Below are 19,961 nucleotides of genomic sequence, written 5' to 3'. Positions count from 1 at the left end.
GGCAGAGGGAGAAGCAGGCTCGCTGCAGGGAGCCCGACATGGGACTCAATCCCCGGTCTCCAGGATCATGCCCTGGGCTGGAGGCAGGTGCTAAACTGCTGAGCCACCTGGGCTGCCCCTTAGAAGTGTAACTTAAAGAATCAGTTGTTTGTGTCAATTTTATGGGATTGAAATTATCACTGTCTTCTTATAGGCTACTCTAATGTATAAAGAATTGAGAAAGCTGGATATGTATCCTCACTTAAAAGAAAAAAAGACCTTTCTATAAGAGTGTAGCAGCCACGTAACATCAATTTTGACTTTTTTACCAACTCATAGATAGTCATTAGTGGTAAGCTAATTCTTCTCACTCATGGGAACTGTGAAGGGAGCCATCAAGATATCTTGGCTTTGCTCCTAGATGTCTGGGAACTGTGACACAGAGGCAGAGTTGAAAAAAAGGTTCACATTATAGATCATACAGCCAGACTGCTTGAATTCAAATCCTGGTTCGGTCGCTTATTAGTTTCAAGTTTTTGGGTAACAAACTTAGCCTTGCATTCATCTGTAAATTAGCACTACTACTAGTCCCTATTCACAGGATTTTTCATGAGTAGTGGATGAGTTAATATTTGTAAATTACCTTTTTAAAAAAGATTTTATTTATTTATTCATGAGAGACAGAGAGAGACAGAGAGAGAGAGAGGCAGAGACACAGGCAGAGGGAGAAGCAGGCTCCATGCGGGACTCCATCCTGGGACTCCAGGATCATGCCCTGGGTCGAAGGCAGTTGTTACACAGCTGAGCCACCCAGGGATCCCCTATTTGTAAATTACTTAAAACATTGCCTATAGTTAGTGCTATATAGCTATTTATAAATAAAATAATAAAGTGAGAGAACCATGAGAATCTTCTCTATTGGAAAAAAGACTTGGGTGTGATGACCTACAACTTCCACATGCTATTAAAAAGACTTTTTCTTTAGTTTTGGAATTAAAATGCAAGGTATGATTTTGGGTTGTAACTTAGCTCTCTCCTATCAGGTTATATCTCCTGGATAAAGTTCTCTAGGCCCATCATTATATCTAAGAAGAAACTGACACAGAAGAGGCTCAATGGATGGTGCTCAAGCTTTACATTTTCGCAGTCACTGAGAGCTAAGGTTTGGCCTATAGGCATTAGGATATGTCTTTGACAATGAAATAATAATTTAAATATCTTGGGGGCCAGAGATTTTATGGGCTGATATCTAATGTGATTATTTTTTAACTGATTATTTGACTGATTATTTGACTAAATCAAGTAACTAAATCAGCTTCGTTTATTTGGATAATATGCAGAGAACTAATATCAGAGAACAAGTTATAATGAGTCCAACAACAGTGTTGGAAATAGATTTAAGAGATTTTGAAATTAAATTCCATCTTGAATTTCTGAAGTGGTGGTTTCCACTTTTGGGTTTTGGAATTTATAATCATTTAGATCTACAATAAAAATACAAATATACCTTTTAGGAAGATATGGACAGAATCTGTGGGGAAATATATGCTGTAAGTGTGAGGCATTAGGAAAAGCCTAAGAGATCTTGAATACTTAGCTTTTCCTACATAATACATTGCCTTTAAATTATATTGACACTCTCTCAAATGTATACGCACTTTGAGTTTTCCTTAGCAGTGATGATATAAACCAATCTTGATCACTATTTTGCAAGCAAGGGAGTTTTTCTACCTCAGAAGTTCTGAGGAATCAATTGTATTTTATCAGTCCTGAAAAACACCATATTCAGAAGAAATAATTGAGGTCAGGGAAGGAAAAGAAACCACAACACAATACTTACACTCAAAACAAACATAAATGAATTGAAGACCCATAAAATTTGATGTATTAGACTTTATCATTCCCACTATTTACAACGACCATACAAGGAATGGAAAATGTGATAATTAACAAGCAAACTAACAAGAATTAAAGGACTATATATAGTTCTGACTCTGGAAAAAGTATCTTCTAATACAGTCTGGGAGGCTAGCATACAAAATTAACAGTGTTTTGTGATGTATTGTGTAAGATCACTGACCAGGACCCGGAGAAACAGAGAGCTGACCTAGGCTTTACAAGGAGAGACAGCATTTGAGCTGGACCTTATAGGATGATGTACGTCAAGAATAGGTTAAAAAAAAAGGCAGAATATGTATAAAGGTTAGAGATGGAGTGAACACTGAATATTTGTGAAATGAGGATTAGCTTACTTTTTAGGGAAGGCAGAGATTGGGAAGGTAATTGAAGATGTGGCTGGTAAGGTAGGGTGAGGTTGGGTGTAAATGACCATGTATTGTCAGACAAGGGATTTTGAGGGAGCTTATCCTATATGCAATGAAAGGATCGCAGAAGTTTTTTTTTTTTTTAATCACATAAGAATTTATGTTATGGAAAGAAAACTCTAGCTATAGAAAATTAACTGTCATTTTCCCTATGATGCCTTTCAGGCATTTAAGATATACATTCGTGTTTCAGTACATTGTTTCTCATATTTAAACTTGCCAAAGAGAATAATAGGGTTGTTTTTTTTTTCAGATTGGATTTTAAAAAGCTCATTTAAGATCATATTAATTAAGGGGTGCTTGCATGGCTCAGTCAGTTAAGCATCCATTCCTCTCTCTCTCTTAAAAAAGGGGGTATGCTAGGTAAGTTCAGATACATTTGAAAGACATTTTCTACTTTTTAGCTTTAAAATATTTGCTTTCTTTTTCTAGACGAGGAAAGTACTATTAAATCTACCCTTACCAAATCTCTTAGAACTCTAATGCAAGAGAGATGTTAATTTGTCTTCTTCCTAGTGACTGCTCTTCTAAAACACTTCTACATGCATCATTTGGTCCTAGCAATCTGTGGTCAATAGGAGTCCTAGAAACTTCTTTTCCAAGATGAAGTTATAAGTTTGGTTTATTTCAAGAGTAAGTAGGTAGGGAGTTAGACTTATATTTTCATTCTGTCTCCATTTTTCTGAGTTTTACTTATGGCCAATCACTGTCCTTTATTGTAGCCTGAGTAGTTCTTTTCCCATAGCTATGCAGTGAAAGGTTATAACTATATTTCAGGTCTTTTTCTAATCTGTCTGTGTCTCTCATTTGATGTTACTTATTCTAAGGCAGTTTCAAAGCAGTCTAGAAGCTGGTGATCCTATTGGAAGATAGCACCTGAATACTTAGAGAGTTCACGCAGCAAAGATTTGAAAAAAAATAGTAGTGCCATGAATAGACTTCTGTTATAGACTAGGAGGGTATATATTCAAGGTTGAACAAATATCTCATGGTTTGAATACTGAATATGAATAAAATCTACTAATTTTAATCTAAAATAAAATAAAATTTTAAGTTCATGGTTAGGAGAGTTGAAAAATACATACACTTATGTAACCACTACCAAAATCAACGTGGAGGACATTTTTTTATCACTCTAAAGCATTCTCTCACACAACTTAAAAAAAAGTTATTTAAACTTTAGTTAGTTAAAAAAAACCTCTAGTTAGTTAACATGTAGTATAATACTGGTTTCAGAAGTAGAATTTAGTGGTTCATCACTTACATGTAATACCCAGTGCTCATCATAACATATCTCATGTACCTTTTCAATCAAACTCCTACCTTCAGTTTTAGTCAACCACTGATAACTAGTCACTATAGATTGGATTTGTCTTTTCTAGAATTAACTTTAAATGGAAACATAGAATGCATACTCTTTTGTCTAACTTCTTTTATAAGCATGTTTTTGAGACTCACCTGTGTGTGAATCATTAACTTGTTATTATTGTTGGGTAGTATTCAGTTTTATGGATATGCCAAAAAAATGTTTGTCCATTCACTTATTGATGGATATTTGGATCATTTCAATTTTACTGTTACAAATAAACCTGCTGTGAATATGCATGTATAATTCTTTGTGTGGACATAAGATTTCATTTCTCCTGGGTGAATATCTATGAGTAGAATTGTTATATCATCTAGTAAGTGTTTGTTTAATATTGAGAGAAACTGCCAAATTATTTTCTAAAGTAATTATACCATTTTATGCATTGAGAAGTATGTGAGCATTCCACTTGCTCCACATCCTTCACAGTATTTGCAATTGTCAAAAATTTTGTTAGTCATTTTAATATGTAGTGACATCTTACTGTATTTTAATTGGCATTTCATAATATTGAGCATATTTTCAGATGCTTATTGGTCATTTACATTTGCCTGGTTTCCAATTAAGTTGTATCTCTATCTCTATCTATATCTATATATATCTTGTCAATATATTTAGTCACATCGATTGATTTTCTTTTCTTCTCAATTCTTTTTGGATTTTATTTATTTACTTGAGAGAGAGAGAGAGCACACACATGTGGGGGTGGGGAGGCAAAGGGAGAGGGAGAAGCAGATGGCCCACTGAGCAGGGAGCCAGACACAGGGGTTCAATCCCAGGACTCTGAGATCATGACTTGAGCCAAAGGTAGATGCTTAACCGATTGAGCTACCCAGGCACCCCTGATTTTCTAATGTTAACCCAAACTCCTGGGATTAACTCCATTTAGTCATGATTTTATCCTTCTAATGTTTTTATTATTATAATTTATTTGCATATATTTTAAGAGGTTTTAATCTATGTTCATGAGAAGTAATAATCTGGAGTTTTTTAGTAATGTGTATTTTCAAAAAAAATTATTGTAGTAGTACTGGCTTTTGAATTTAGAATAGCTTTTAATCTGTGCTTAATTTAGACCTACTACTAAAGTATTTCCTTTCTAGATTTTCTCAATCCCCAGATATTCAAGAAGGACACGACTCTTTGGCTAGCCAAAACTCAAATGTCGCCTAGTCCCATATGTGCTCTTGTTTAAGTCTTAGCTGCCAGGTCCTGACTTGTGGGATTCTAGTTAATCCTCATGACTTTGTATTCACCAAGGATAGAGGAAGCCTCTATGTGTTTTTCTGGAGCTCTAGCTTTGTGGCGCTTTCCTCTCTAGAATTCTGCCCTTCAAATTCCAGCTACTCATCTTCACTGCACACAGATCTCTGTCTTCCTAACTCAGGGAGCCGTCTCTGCTTTGCTTAGGATCCTCCTCCCTGTACCATGGCTTGGATAGTGCCTGGGGGTACAAAGTTGGGAAGATTGTAGGGGCCACCTCACTTGTTTCCCTCTTTGCAAAGATTAACATTTTATATGATGCCTGTTGTCTAATGTCTGAACACAGTTTTTGAATCTATTTTGTCCATTTTTCTAGTTGTTTACTGAGAAGGGATAAGTCTTTTTCCTTTTACTCTATCATGGTCAGAGGCAGAATTCAGTGTCCTACTTTTTGTTGTTTAGAAGCAATTGAGTTAAATACAATGTCTGATCCTGCACTCTTTGGATAAAGTGAATGAAACACTGCATGAATGAATAAAGCACTGGGTATTTTTTCTAGTTGAGGGGCAATATGTCCCTTCTTATTTGAAAGAGGCCACAAATAGGCATGCATTCATCAGTTGCACACTCACTGAATCCAAAACCAGTTTGGTCAAATGACAAGGCTTAGAAACATGAGTGAGATCTCTTAAAAGCTGGCTATTTGTTTACTTAAGATCCAGATATTATTTATAAGATGATAAAGGAGTCTTCGGCTCATATATATGTTTTAATCTAGTTAGATTATTTGAATACCTTCTGAAACAGTACATGAATAACAACCAGGAAAATATCCAATGTATTTAGATTCATGCAGCTAAATTTTATATAATTTTAGCAGTAAGCCTAAGTTAGGAGTGGGGAGGAGAACTGAGGCTGGTATGCCCCAAAAGAGAAATACTGCCATATTATTTTAATGGGTTCAGAATATCAAATATTAAATTGATTCAATCAAATATAAAGATGACACTAAAGATCAACATTATGAGGTCTTATATTTTACAATTATGATTTTAATTATGATGACAACTTGTAAAACTTACCCATATGTCTGTTCCCTTTCGTGACTAGCTTGAAGTTAGATTTTTAGTCTGTAATCAAACTATTGAAGTAAATTTGTCTTTTAAGGAGTCAGAATATTAACTTTGGCCTCTGTTCATCAGGATACACCAACCACTAGTTATTTTGTATATTACTGACATTGAAGTATAATGAGAATATAGTTTGAAAAGTATTAATGTGCTTTTCTCTTCTGCCTTTTTGAATATAAGACCTTTGCCCTAGTTCCTCAGGGGTAGACATCACCTGGGACTGTATTAGGAACTGATAACATAGAATAACAAAGAGAAAGACCTACTTAATAATTAACCTTTTGACATGCAAAATAAAGTTATGCTACATGTTAGGCTTTTAAATTCTACCATAGCCTTGAAAAAGGGTTTTCCAAATTCTTTTATATCCTTGTTAGCATATTAAAACTAGGTTTGAAGGACTCTATTCATAATTTTTTCCAACAGTGTAAAAAGGATACTCCTTCCTTCTATGATAAGCCTTCTCTGATATAAGGATATATGACATAAGGGAAATAGAAAAGAAATCTTTCTCTACAAGGGTGGTCCAGGTATTTGCACGAAGAAGATTGGGAAGAAAAGAAGATATCAAAGCATTTAGGAGTGTGTCCTAATTTCCTTTTGAGGCCTTGGTAGGGATTAAACTCAGGGGCTGGTTAAATTTAAGAAACTCAAGAGCAATGCACTTAGAAGTTGTAGTCATCAAGAACTGAAAGCAGATTGAGTGGGTTGGGTGGTGGTTAGATGGCTGATGTTCCCTATGGGTGCTTCTAGATCTAAAGAATTGAATCATGAATTACCAACTGTAAACTGCAGCAGAAGAGGCCAGCAGGATTCAGAGTGGCAAGGTCAACCAAGGCCATAGTGCTTTAGAACAGTGGACAGCAGGGAGCATATGTTTAAGGATTAGCATGAAGTTATTTCTACCAATGCCAAGGGTACCACAATGCCCACAAAAGCATCTGTGTTGCACACTCTACTTTTCTTTACTCATGCAGATTCCTTAGAGGGGAAGTTAGTGAAAGGGGGAGAATATTGGAAACACTGAAAATTTTTATTCAGAGAAAACAAACCTGGTATGGATTTAATCCTAAGTCTGTAGCTGGAATCTGGATTGGAGAATTAGTTAATTTTTCCCCTCACTGGCTAGGGAGTCAGTCACAGGGATTATTTGTGGATAGGAGTTTGCTATAAATGAACTGAAAAAGCATCATTTGTTCTGCATGTTTAAACAAACTTAAAAAAATCACTTTATTAATGGTTTATAATTTTGGTATAAATTTTAGACAAATTATTTTCATTTATCTGAGTGTTTCACTGAAATCAGAAATCTAAAATGTACAAATTTCTCTTTGGAGTACTATGGAAGATTTAGCAAACATGCATAAGTGCTATCATAGTCTGCCCCTCCTCTACCGCTTGTTTCTCCCATTCTTCAATCATACTCAACAGCACCATCACTAATCAGTCGAAGGATTGTTTTTTACTGAGACAGGAAAGAGGCTGTGCAAATTTTTCAACATGGCACTCTAGGCAGCAACCATTAATTGTCCAAAGTTGGTGGAGGGAGGACATTTATTATACATTCCTGCACAATACAGAACTCAAAGATCTTTAATAGATGATCTCTGCCTGTGCGTAAATAATTTAATCCAGAAGATAAGTCATGTGTAGAAGTTGACTAGCAAACTAGGTAGCATATGATATAGGATGTGTAAATGGTGGAGTAAATACCACAGTATTTCGCACAGGGAAGAGAAAACTGGAGCCTGAGAGCATCAAAGAAATGTTTATCCAAGATGTGTTTCTTCAGATGCACTCAGAAGCAATTTGGAGAGCTGGATAGAATCAAGGAGGAAATCCAGTGATATCGAGTGTGGTTCTCAAATTCCCAGAATTCTCTAGAATAAGGCAAGTATGCACTGTAACATTTGGCTTCAAAACCCCACTCTACCACTTACCAACTGAGTGAACATGGACAAGTGACTTCGGCTCCTTGAATCCATTTCATCAACTATGACAATGTGAATGATAATAAGAAAATCATAGTATTTTTGCAGGATAAAATGAAAAAACTTAGAAGGCACTGAGTTCAGTGCCTGGTGCATGGCTCAACAATGTAATTTAACTCCACTTCCTTTCTGTTCATCATTGTTTTTCATCTCCCTTGACTCAGCAAGTTTCTTTTACAGATTTTGTACCACATAGAGTCTTCCTTTTCATTATTACCTTGTATGACACTCTTCCAATTCCTATTATGCTAAAAAATTAAGAAAGGATCATTTTAAATAAATGTTTCTAAAAGGAGCCACAAAACCAAGAGTGCTTAATTAACTGTCACAGATTTAAATAAACATAACACTTCACATTTTATATTTCACAAACTCTACCTTAAACCCTCAATACAATGTGCTTTCTCATACATAGAATAGTTAAAATGATTGCATGTACTAGGGACATTGTGTTAAGGACATTACATTTTCTTATCATCTGCAAATATAGTTACTATATTTTGCTGGCTATTTTCTGTTCAAATTGCATAGTGTATAGGGGTATAGATACAGGGTAATTTAGTCACGTGACTCTTGTCATTATGCTGTCGGGTCACAGAAACCTGAGCTCAGCAATAGTGTTCGTTTTACTTCTTCCCAGCCCTCAGGCTAAAGTGGAAGTGAGGAGTTATGCACATGTGGAATTAATGGGTTTGTTGAGATTAGATTATAATTAATTAGATGATGTAATTCCACATTATCAATTTTTCTGCTGGAAATAAGCAGCATTCTGAACACCTGTATGGTGGGTCCATAAATGGTAGAAATTATGTTTCCCATGTGTTTTGGAGAATGGCTGTGGAACTTGGTGACTTGCCAACAAATGTAACAGTCAGTTTATAGCTAAAGAGGTGTTATGTGCAGTGTAGCAAATTGGGTTATGGAATGGCAAGGAAATCTCTCTTTCTTTCTCTCTCTCTCTCTCTCTCTCTCTGTGTGTGTCTCTGTCTCTCTCTCCATCTCTCTATGTCTCTAATTGCTGCCAAGGATATAGAATTAAAGGAAGTGAGGTAATTACACAGAGCAGAAACAACAGTATTTTTAGTAAGATTTTCTCTTGCTCCTAGAATCTTTATACTTGTGACGTTCCTGGACTGTTAGGATCCTGCTAGTGTGGGGAAAGAGGCTGAATTATTGCTACTTCCCTATTGTTTTTCTGTTTAAGTTTATATCTCATTAATGACACAAATAATCCATGTGTTCCTGTTTAGGAATTATTTAAATACATCAGGTTCTCCTAGTTCATGAAACAAACTCAGAACTAGCAATGCTCACTGGGGTGGAAAATGGAGTTGATGCCTGAGTGTCTCTCGAAAATAAGTCTGCCTCTGGCTTCCAAATCTCCCAGAATATCTGTCTCCCCGAAGTATTATTTGATATTTTCCTCTTTTACCAATATGTCTGGGGCCTCCTGGGAATTGAAGGACGAGAGAATCCTGCTGAGAGGATGGTACAAGTTATAAGAAGCACTAAAATTTACAGTTTGCCAGTTTGTTAATGTTAGCTGTCTTTTGAGATCAAAGGCTCAAAAGGATATCGAGTCTCTGGGTTCATGAGCAGTTTTGGATTTTTTTTTTTTGATTTGAGTAAGACTGAGGCCTTATTCCCAGGATGTCTTCAAGTTTATCGCATGCTCAGGATAGCTGTAGTTTTAACATTGATCCCTGGAACAGTGACCCCTAGTGCTGGACGGAAACCAGTATCTGTCAGTAATAAGGGTTCCACTGGTCCAAAGTAAATTGGAAAAATGTTGGTTTTGCAAATTTGGGGGGAAAATTTCAGGGCTCTTTGAAATCCAAAAGTCAGAAGGTATTGCCCTATAGCATAGTAGGGCAAATGAATAAAAAGAGTAAAAAGATACAACTACATTTTAACTCATCTATTACAGTAGCTGAAAAAATCTAGTAGGGCAAATTGTAAAATCAGCAGCCACTCTGTTCTTTTCTCAGCACAGAGAAAGCAAGATATTCTCTAAGCATTGGGGTTTCATTTCTTTCTTTTTTTTTTTAAGGATTTTATTTATTTATTCATGAGAAACACACAGATAGAGGCAGAGACACAGGTCGAGGGAGAAGCAAACTCCTTGCAGGGAGCCTGATGTAGGACTCGACCCCTGAGCCCTGGGATCATGCTCTGAGCCAAAGACAGATGTTTAGCTACCCACGTGTCCCAGCATTGGGATTTCTTTTTTCTTTTCTTTTCTTTTCTTTTCTTTTCTTTTTTTAAAGATTTTATTTATTTATTCATGAGAGACACACACAGAGAGAGAGAGGCAGAGTCACAGGCAGAGGGAGAAGCAGGCTCCATGCAGGGAGCCCGATGTGGGACCCGATCCTGGGTCTCCAAGATCAGGCCCTGGGCTGAAGGCGGTGCTAAACCACTGAGCCACTCGGGCTGTCCAGCATTGGGATTTTAAATATTGACCAGCAACGTTGGTCACTGTCAGACAGAAATTATGATGAAAGATAAATTAGATCATATTTTATATTTTGTGTATGTAAAAATAAAGACAGATGACCATGGGTAACTCTATTTAGAGAAACTGCTTAGGAAATTTACCTAGAAAAGGTGAATGCTAGGGAGGGTTTTACAATGATATTTTTTTTCCTACTTTGATATATTTATATATTGTAGTATGATTGCTGATGTAGTGAAATTTATCACATTACATAATTATTACATAATATTATTGTCTCATTTATCATACTGTGCATTAGATCTCTATGCTTTACTTACTACTCATTACAAGTTTAACATTTACACATCACTCTTGTCCCCCACCTGCCATTTTACTCTGTTTTTTCACAGATGTAGCTTTTTAAGATTCCATATGTAAGTGATATCATACACTACTTATGTTTCTATCTGCCTATCTCACTAAGCATAATGTGCTTAAGGCCTATCCCTGTTGATGCGAATGGGAGGTTATCATCCATTCTCGTGGCTGAATAATATCCATTGTACATATATACCACATTTTAAAAAAAGATTGTATTTATTTATTTGATAGGGAGAGAGCAAGAGAGAGCATGAGCAGGATGGGGGGCAAGGGAGTAGGAAGAAGCTGACTCCCTGCTGAGCCATGTGGGGCTGTATCCTAGGACCCTGAGATCATGATCTGAACCAAAGGCAGGTGCTTAACTGAACGAGCCACCTAGGCACCCCATGCACTTTTTTTTTATTTATTTTATTTTATTTTATTTTATTTTTTTTTAAATTTTTATTTATTTATGATAGTCACACAGAGAGAGGAGAGAGGCTGAGACACAGGCAGAGGGAGAAGCAGGCTCCATGCACCCGGAGCCCGACGTGGGATTCGATCCTGGATCTCCAGGATCGCGCCCTGGGCCAAAGGCAGGCGCCAAACCGCTGCGCCACCCAGGGATCCCCATGCACTTTTTTTTTAAAATCCATTATTCTATTGATGGGCATTTAGGTTGTTTCCATAGCTTGGCTATTGTGAATAATACTACAATGATCATGGAAGTGCATATATTTTGTCAAAATCTTGTTTTTATTTCCTTTAGGCAGGTGTGGAATTGCTGAATCATATGGCATTTCTTATTTTAGTTTTTTTGAGGAACCTCCATATAGTTTTCCATAGTGGTTGGAGCAATTTACATTTAACCAATAATGTGTAACTATTCCCCTTCACTACATCCTTGCCAGCACAAATCTCTTGTCTTCTTGATGATAGCCATTCTAACAGGTGTGAGATGATATCTCACTGTGGTTTTGATTTGCGTTTCCCTGATGATTAGTGATGCTGAGCATTTTTCATGTGTCTGTTGGCCATCTCGGTGTCCTCTTTATTTTTTTTTATTTAAAAAAATTTTTTTTTTATTTATTTATGATAGTCACAGAGAGAGAGAGAGAGAGAGAGGCAGAGACACAGGCAGAGGGAGAAGCAGGCTCCATGCACTGGGAGCCCGACGTGGGATTCGATCCTGGATCTCCAAGATCGCGCCCTGGGCCAAAGGCAGGCGCCAAACCGCTGCGCCACCCAGGGATCCCTTGGCGTCCTCTTTAGAGAAATATTTAGTTCTTCTGCTCATTTTTTAATTGAGTTGTCTGTTCCTTTGTTATTGAATTAACTGAGTTCTTTATATATTTTGGATATAAATCTCTTACTTGATATATGGTTTGCAAAATTTTCTCCCAGTCTGTAGGTTTCTTTTCACTTTGTTAGTTGTTTTTGTGTGCGTGTGTATGGGTTTTTGTTTTTGTTTTGTTTTGTTTTGTTTTGCTTTTCTTTGCCAACCCTTTGAGCTTGATATAGTTTCTCTTGTTGATTTTTTTCTTCTGTTGTTTGTGTTTCTGGTGTCATAGCCCCCAAAATGATTGTCAAAATCAGTATTGATGATCTTCTTTCTTATGTTCTCTTTTAGGAGTTTTATGGTAGTAGGTCATATGTTTAAGTCTTTGATCCATTTTGAGTCCATTCTTATGAATGAGGTGAGATAGGGGTCCAATCATTGTTCTGCATGTGTTTCTCCAGTTTTCTCAGTACCATTTGTTGAAGAGACTATCCTTTCCTCATTGGGTATTCTTGGCTCTCTTGCTGAATATTAGTTGACCATATATGCCAGGGTTTAATTCTGGGATCTCTATTCCATTCCATTGGCCAATGTTTTTATTTTTGTGCTACTGTTTTTATTACTATGGCTTTCTAGTATAGTTCGAATCTGGAGAGCATAATACCTCTGGCTTTGTGCTTTTTTTCTCAGGATTTAAGGTTTCACACAAATTTTAGGATTACTTCTTTATTTATTTTGCTACTTTGTTGTTTTTAATTATGTGCTACATTAATACACTGCATAACCTGTTAGAAGGGGTAGATGAACATAATGAAGTTATTCTTCATCAATCAGAAAAAGGCTTCCTTAATTGATATTCTCTAACCCCTGTGATACACAGTAATGATTAATTCCAGAGATAGGCCTATCCCTTTGCATCAAACCCCACTGATATGGATAATAGGCAACTGTTTTTTTCTTGCCCCCATTGCTGAACTGTGGATGTGTGCAGTGGCTGTGCCAGAGATGACCGAGCACACAGCTGTGACTTTGATCTCAGGCAGAATATTGAACCATATTACACTGCCGTTGCCAGGACCTAAAGGAGACCCAGTTGGTACTGTTTCTTTTATTTCTATGACGAATGCCTTTGGTATTTTGATAAGTATTGTGCCGAATCTGTAGATGGCTTTGGATAATATGGTCATTTAAAAAATATTAATTCTTCTGATCCTTGGAAATGGGATGTGTTTCCATTTGTTTGTGTCATTTTTGATTTCTTTCAGCAAAGTTTTGTAGTTTTCTTGTACAGGTCTTTCATTCCTTGGTTAAATTTATTCATAAGTATTTTGTTGTTTTTGAAGCTATTGTGAACGGGATGGTTTTCTTTATTTCTCTTTAAGATGCTTCATCATTAGTATAAATGAATGTAATTGATTTCTGTATTTTTTTTAAAAAGTTTTTATTTTAATTCCAGTTAGTTAATGTACAATGTTAGATTAGTTTAAGGTGTACAATATAGGAATAACACTTCCATACGTCACCCTGTGCTCATCACGACAAATACACTCCTTAAACATCATGTATATAATCCATCATCACAGCCACCTCCCCTCTGGTAGCCATCAGTTTGTTCTCTATGGTTAAGAATCTGTTTCTTGTTTTGCCTCTCTCTCTTCCTTTTTTTCTTGTGCTGGTTTGTTTTGCTTCTTAAGTTCCACATATGAGTGATGTCATACGATATTTGTCTTTCTCTGATTAACCTATTTCACTTTGTACAATACTCTCTAGCTTTATCCATGTCATTGCAAATGGCATGATTTAATTCTTTTTTATAGCTGAGTAATATATATATATATATATATATATATATATATATATATCACCTCTTCTTTATCCATTCATTTAGTTGTTGGATACTTGAGCTTTTTCCATAATTTGGCTATTGTAGATCATGCTGCTATAAACATGGAGGTGCATGTATCTCTTTGAATTCATATTTTTGTATTTGTTGGGACCAGTTTTGTGACCTAATATGTGACCTATTCTGGAGGATGTTTCATATGCCTTTGAAAATAATATGTATTCTGTTGTTTTAGAATGGAATGTTCTGGATATAGCTGAGAAGTCCAACTGGTCCTTATTCAAAGCCATTGTTTACTTGTTTATTTTCTGTGTAGACGATTTGCCATTGATGTAAGTGGGATGATAAAGTCCCCTACTAATATTGTGTTATTATCAATTATCAATCAAATTTATATTTGTTGTTAATTGTTTTATATATTTGGGTGTTCCCATGATGGGTATAAATATTTACAATTGTTATGTCTTCTTGTTTGATTATCCCCATTATGATTATATAATACCCTTTTTGGTTCTTTTTACAATCTTTGTTTTAAAGTCTACTTTGTTTGACATAAATATTGCTATTCCAGGTTTTATTTATGTCCATTTGGGTGATAAATATTTCTCCAATCCTTCCCTTTCAATCTGCAAGTGTCTGTAGGTCTAAAAAGGGTCTCTGGTAGACAGAATATAAATGGGTCTTATTTCTTTTTATCCATTCTGACACTCTGTGTCTTTTGATTAGAATATTTAGTCCATTTACATTCAAAATAATTATTGATACATATGTATGTATTGCCATTTTATTACTTGTTTTGTCATTACATCTGGAGACTTTCTCTGATCCTTTCTTGTCTTTGTAGTTTTGGTCTCTCCTTTGCACTTAGAGTCTCCTTTAATATTTCTTGCTGGGCTGGTTTAGTCATGAACTCCTTTAGTTTTTGTTTGCCTGGGAAACTCTTTGTCTCTCCTTCTATTCTGAATGATAGCTTCGTCAGAGTATTCTTGGCTGCAGATTTTTCCCCTAAAGCACTTTGAATTTATTATACCACTCCTTTCTGGCTTGCCAAGTTTCTGTTGAGAAGTCTCCAGCTAACCTCATGGGTTTTCCTTTGTAAGGATTTCTTTTTTCTTCTTTTGTTAAGATGTATTTATTGTTGTTGTTGTTGTTGTTATTATTATTATTATTATTTTAGAGAAAGAGAGAGAGAGTGAGAGAACTAAAGCACGAGAAGGGGCAGAGGGAGAGAGAAACATATTCCCTGCTGACCATGGAGCCCAATGTGGGGCTCAGTCCCTGGACCCTGAGATCATGACCTGAGCCAAACTTAAAAATCAGACACCCAACTGACTGAGCCACCCAGGCACCTCTTTAAGGACTTCTTTTGTCTTGCTGTTTTTAAGATTTTTTTCTTTATCGCTGTATTTTGCAAATTTAATTATAATATGTCTTGGTGTTTGCCTGTTTTTGTTGATTTTGATGGGAGTTCTCTGTACATCCTGGATCTGAATGTCTGTTTCCTTATTAGATAGCAGGAAGTTTTCTGCTTTTATTTCTTGAAATAAATTTTCTTCCCTCTTTTCTCTCTCTTCTTCTTCTGGGACTCCTATAATATGAATGTTTTTATGCTTGATGGAGTCACTGAGTTTCCTAAGTCTATTCTTACATTGCACAATTCTTTTCTTTTTTGTTCAGCTTCATTATTTTCCATTATTTTGTCTTTCCATTATTTTTATCTTTAATTTGTTCCTCTGATTCTTCCAGCCTGTTTTCATTACATGAAGCCTGTTTCAAATTTTGTTTGTTGCATTCTTCATCTCTGATTATTTTTTATCTCTTTTTTTCCCCTGTGGTAAGAGTCTCACTGACTCACTGATGTCTTCTATTCTTTTCTCAAGTCCAATTAGTATCCTTATGACTGTTCCTTTAAATTCTCTATTAGGCATGTTACTTCTCTGTAGAAGCCAACTTGTTGGCTTAAACTTGTTCATAGTCTCTCTTATGATGCTATATGTTACTGTAGTATCAGTTGGAATGTCTCCTTTTCATTTATAATTTTTTTGAGTCTTCTCTTTTTTTTTCTTAGTCTAGCTAAATGTTTGTCAACTTTGCTTATCTTAAAAAAAAAAAAAACAACCCAGCTCTTAATTTTGTTAAATTTGTTTAAAAATTTGGTAAATTTGTTAAAAAACCAGCTCTTTAATTTTTCTCTTGTTTTTCTGGTCTCTATTTCAGTCGTATTCACTTTGATCCTTATTATTTCCTTGTCCTGGTAAGTCTGGGTTTAATTTATTCTTCTTGGGATGCCCAGGTGGCTCAGCAGTTGAGCACCTGCCTTCGGCCCAGGGCGTGATCCTAGAGTCCCAGGATCGAGTCCCACATCGGGCTTCCTGCGTGGAGCCTGCTTCTCTCTCTGCCTGTGTCTCTGCCTCTTTCTATGTCTCTCATGAATAAATAAAATCTTAAAAAAAAATTTGTTCTTCTTTCTCTGGTTCCTCGTGGTGTAAAGTTAGGTTGTTTATTTGGTGTTATTCTAATTTATTAATACATACATTTTTGCTATAAATTTTCCTGTCAGAACTGTTGTTGCTGCATCTCATGATATTTGATATGTTGTGTTTTTATTTTCTTTTGTTTTGATATAATTTTTTATCTAGATTGTCCAAGGTTTTCTGAAAGGGCAATTTCATAGGTGTGGGTAGCCTAGTTCTTTATCTGGTTGTTTTCCTAGTAGCTGTGTCAATCAATTGGAAATATGTTTATTCAAAATAAATGACTTTTGAAATAAATACCTTAGCAATCAAAAGCTGAAGGCCAATTACTTATGCTATAGTACTCCATTTCTCACAACTTCGTTCTGCCGTATGTTTTAATTGTAGAAGTAAGTACCTCTTTCTCACTCCATCCTTCCGCCTCAGGGCAAATATTTCCACCCAACTGGAAGCACCAGCCACTTAAAGCAGCTTAAAGGCTGAACTGAAATTGTTGTCTAAATTCTCCTTCAAAAGATGAAGAATTTATTTCACTTTTATTGGTAATATCTATCAGGGTCAAGACACAGATTTTTTTTACTCCACTAACAAGATAAGACTAGGAATTATTTAATTTATGCCATTTAATTGGTATGACTGGTCCTAGAATGTAGTTATCATTCAAGTCTTTGTTTGAAGCTATAGCATCTCTTTTGTCTCTCTGATGATACTTTAAATCAAGCTAATTTGTCTAACCTGAATGATTGTACAAACAACCAAACTCTTAACTCATTTCAGAGGTGATTAATCATCTCACAAAAAACTTTTACTCTCTTATACTGTAGTTGTCTAAGAGGGGTTATATTTTTCAGCTACTCTTATATTTAAGTGGGTTCAGGGTATTGGTTCTTGTGAGTAGAATGTGAGGGGGGATGAATTCTGCCAATTTCTTATTTTGGAAGCTTTATGTAGATAAACACAGGTAGATGTTCCAACTTCTTGGAAGACAGATGTTGAGGATGGCAGAGCCATGAGATAAAAAGAGTTTGAGTTCTTGAGCAACACTTAGAAGAGAGAAACTGATCAAGAATACACGTTAGATTTTATGAAAGGGAGAAGTAAACTATTGTGTTTTAGCATTATAAATCTTAATTTTTATCGGTTAATAGTACTTAAATTTGGAATGTGTTTCAGCTGTAATATCTAATTTAACATCTTGTTGCTTATTCAGTCACCAAATATTTCCAGAGAACTTAACTACACACACACACACACACACACACACACACACACACACACAAATAATAGATAACATTTACAGAGAACTTATTGTGGCAAGCACTAAGGATACTTGGAAAAGAAGACACTTTTGGCCTCAATAACAATGAATTGCCTTGTTTTCCAGAAATCTTCCATGAGTGGTGACTTTCTCTGTTCCTGGCTTTTCACTCTTTTTTTTTTTTTTTTTTTCTGTCAATAGCGAGTTTTCAAGGCCCTGTCCTCCTACTATTTATAATCAATCCTTTTGCTCAATTATCACTTCTATAAAAGGCTTCTAAATCCATTTTTCTGGCAATGTCCTTTTGCTGTTTTCTAATTTTTCATTACAATTATTAACAGAAAAACTTTACTTGCATGTCTACCATCATCTTAAGTTCAATGAGGAGGCAATATAGAATATGATTGATAGCATAACAAAAAGAAGTTTAAATCATGATTAAAGTTAAATCTTCCACAGCAAGATGACTATTAATTGAATAACCAACTGTATTATTATTGTGTCTATCAATAACTTTTTTCCTATAAGGAAATGCAAAATGCATGCAAACTGAGTTTTAGTCAAAATGAATTTGTGTGTTTCTTCAACATAAATAAGCTAACAATGAACTGCACCCTCTAAAATGAGTTGTAGCTATAGTAATTCAAAGGCTTTTACTTTCACCTTTTATTCTGACATAAAAACTGCAAGCACCTCTTTACCAAGGAAACCTTTATAAAAGTGTTTGTCAATTTATACCTCTTCCTAAGCTCTGTATAGAATGAGGGCACGAAGACAAGGGTCTGAGCTTGAGAACATCTGTCCTATGTTGTTGGAAGAGCTGATGACCTAGTTATCAGGAGCTTTATTTGCATATAACTACTGGAAGATTGTGTGAAAGAGAAAGACTGGACACATTGGAACCTGGCAGGTTTTGCCTCTACCAATCCTATACTAAGACCCATAAGTTATACAATCATAAAAGCCACTCCTTAAAATCTCTCATGGTGTCATGATTAAATTGATGGAAAAGAGTCAAGTCACTCAAGCCTATGGGGTGTATTCTGGTTGGGGATCAATGAGTGATAATTTTAGACATAGCAATGAAGCATCACTAAAATTAACCTCTGGCATCATCCCAGGAAATTAGTACCTGATTCCTAGAGAAAGACATAGTGAGGCAAACTAAAAAGAGTTCAGTGAAGATGACATATCACTACAGGTGTGTCGGAAGCAGGCACACAAGGCATCTAGATTTTAGATTTTCTTTATTTCCTACACATTCACATCCTTTGGCACATTGTTCTTTGAAGCATAGCAGGGGAGAAATGGGGACTATAGCAATGGTGGTGTGACAGGAAGGGCACGTGTGGATGGGAAGTTTGGAGGCAAATTGAGAGGTAGATGTGATTGGGCTATGCTTTTAAAAAAGTTTGTCTGAATCTGTCTTCTGAGAAATTTTCCAGGTGCCTTCATAATGCCCTCTTCCTTCCCTCACTTCCTTCTTGCCATTCACCCTTCATTCTTTCCTTTCATATTTCTATCTTCCTAAGAATATTTATTGAGGGGCACCTGGGTGGCTCAGTCGGTTAAGCATCTACCTTCAGCTCAGGTCATGATCCTGGGGTCCTGCGATCGAGTCCCACGTCAGGCTCCCTGCTCAGCAAGAAGTTAGCTTCTCCCTCATGCCCCTTATCCTGCTTGTGCTCTCTCTCTCTCTCTCAAATAAGCAAAATCTTAAAGAAAGAAAAGACTATTCATTAAGTACACATGTACTAGACACTGTGTTAGGTATTAGCAATACAAAATCATTGCCTTCAAGAGCCTTACATTCTATTGTGGAAGTTAAAATATAAATAAATTATAGAACACTGGGGAAAGTGTTATGATAAATGTATTCATAGTCTGCCTGAGAATCCAGAGGCAAATCGCTTAAGGATGGAGGAGTCAAGCAAAGTTCTTTGAGGTTGGGAGGGCTATGCTGACTCCTAAGGCCAAGAAGACTGGATAAAGCTCAGATGTGCAAGGGCACTCCAGGTAGAAATATCAAATATAGTTAATAATGACTGGAGTTGGAATGCCACGAGTTAATAGAATATCTGTTTTGCTGCTACTGATAAAAGGCATCTAAGCAACAATTGCTTCAAAAATTGAGTTCATCATCTATTTATCATTGTAGAATTATAGTCTCACTAGTACTTAAGAACATGAATATGAAATAGATTGAATATTTAGATTTGTCTAGAGCTGAGGTTTGTAAGGGAAAGAACAATAAAAGGAGAACAGGTATAGAGAAACTCAAGGAAAATGATGAAATCAGAGGGTTCAGACTATATTA

At 35.9% G+C, this 19,961-nt stretch overlaps 1 protein-coding gene and 1 pseudogene across 1 annotated transcript in view; one reads left to right on the top strand and one right to left on the bottom strand.

The window, feature by feature from the left end:
• ARHGAP24 (Rho GTPase activating protein 24) overlaps positions 1 to 19,961 on the top strand; it is a 743,240-nt gene that overhangs the window by 120,659 nt on the left and 602,620 nt on the right. The window lies entirely within an intron of this gene.
• Positions 12,916 to 19,961, bottom strand: part of LOC119877811 — a 69,356-nt pseudogene continuing 62,310 nt past the window's right edge.

This window comes from Canis lupus, chromosome 32 (assembly GCF_011100685.1).
Source record: "Canis lupus familiaris isolate Mischka breed German Shepherd chromosome 32, alternate assembly UU_Cfam_GSD_1.0, whole genome shotgun sequence".
In the NCBI taxonomy this organism is placed as follows: Eukaryota; Metazoa; Chordata; class Mammalia; order Carnivora; family Canidae; genus Canis; species Canis lupus.
Note: the sequence above shows the minus strand (reverse complement) of the source record. Positions and strands in the feature narration are given on the sequence as shown.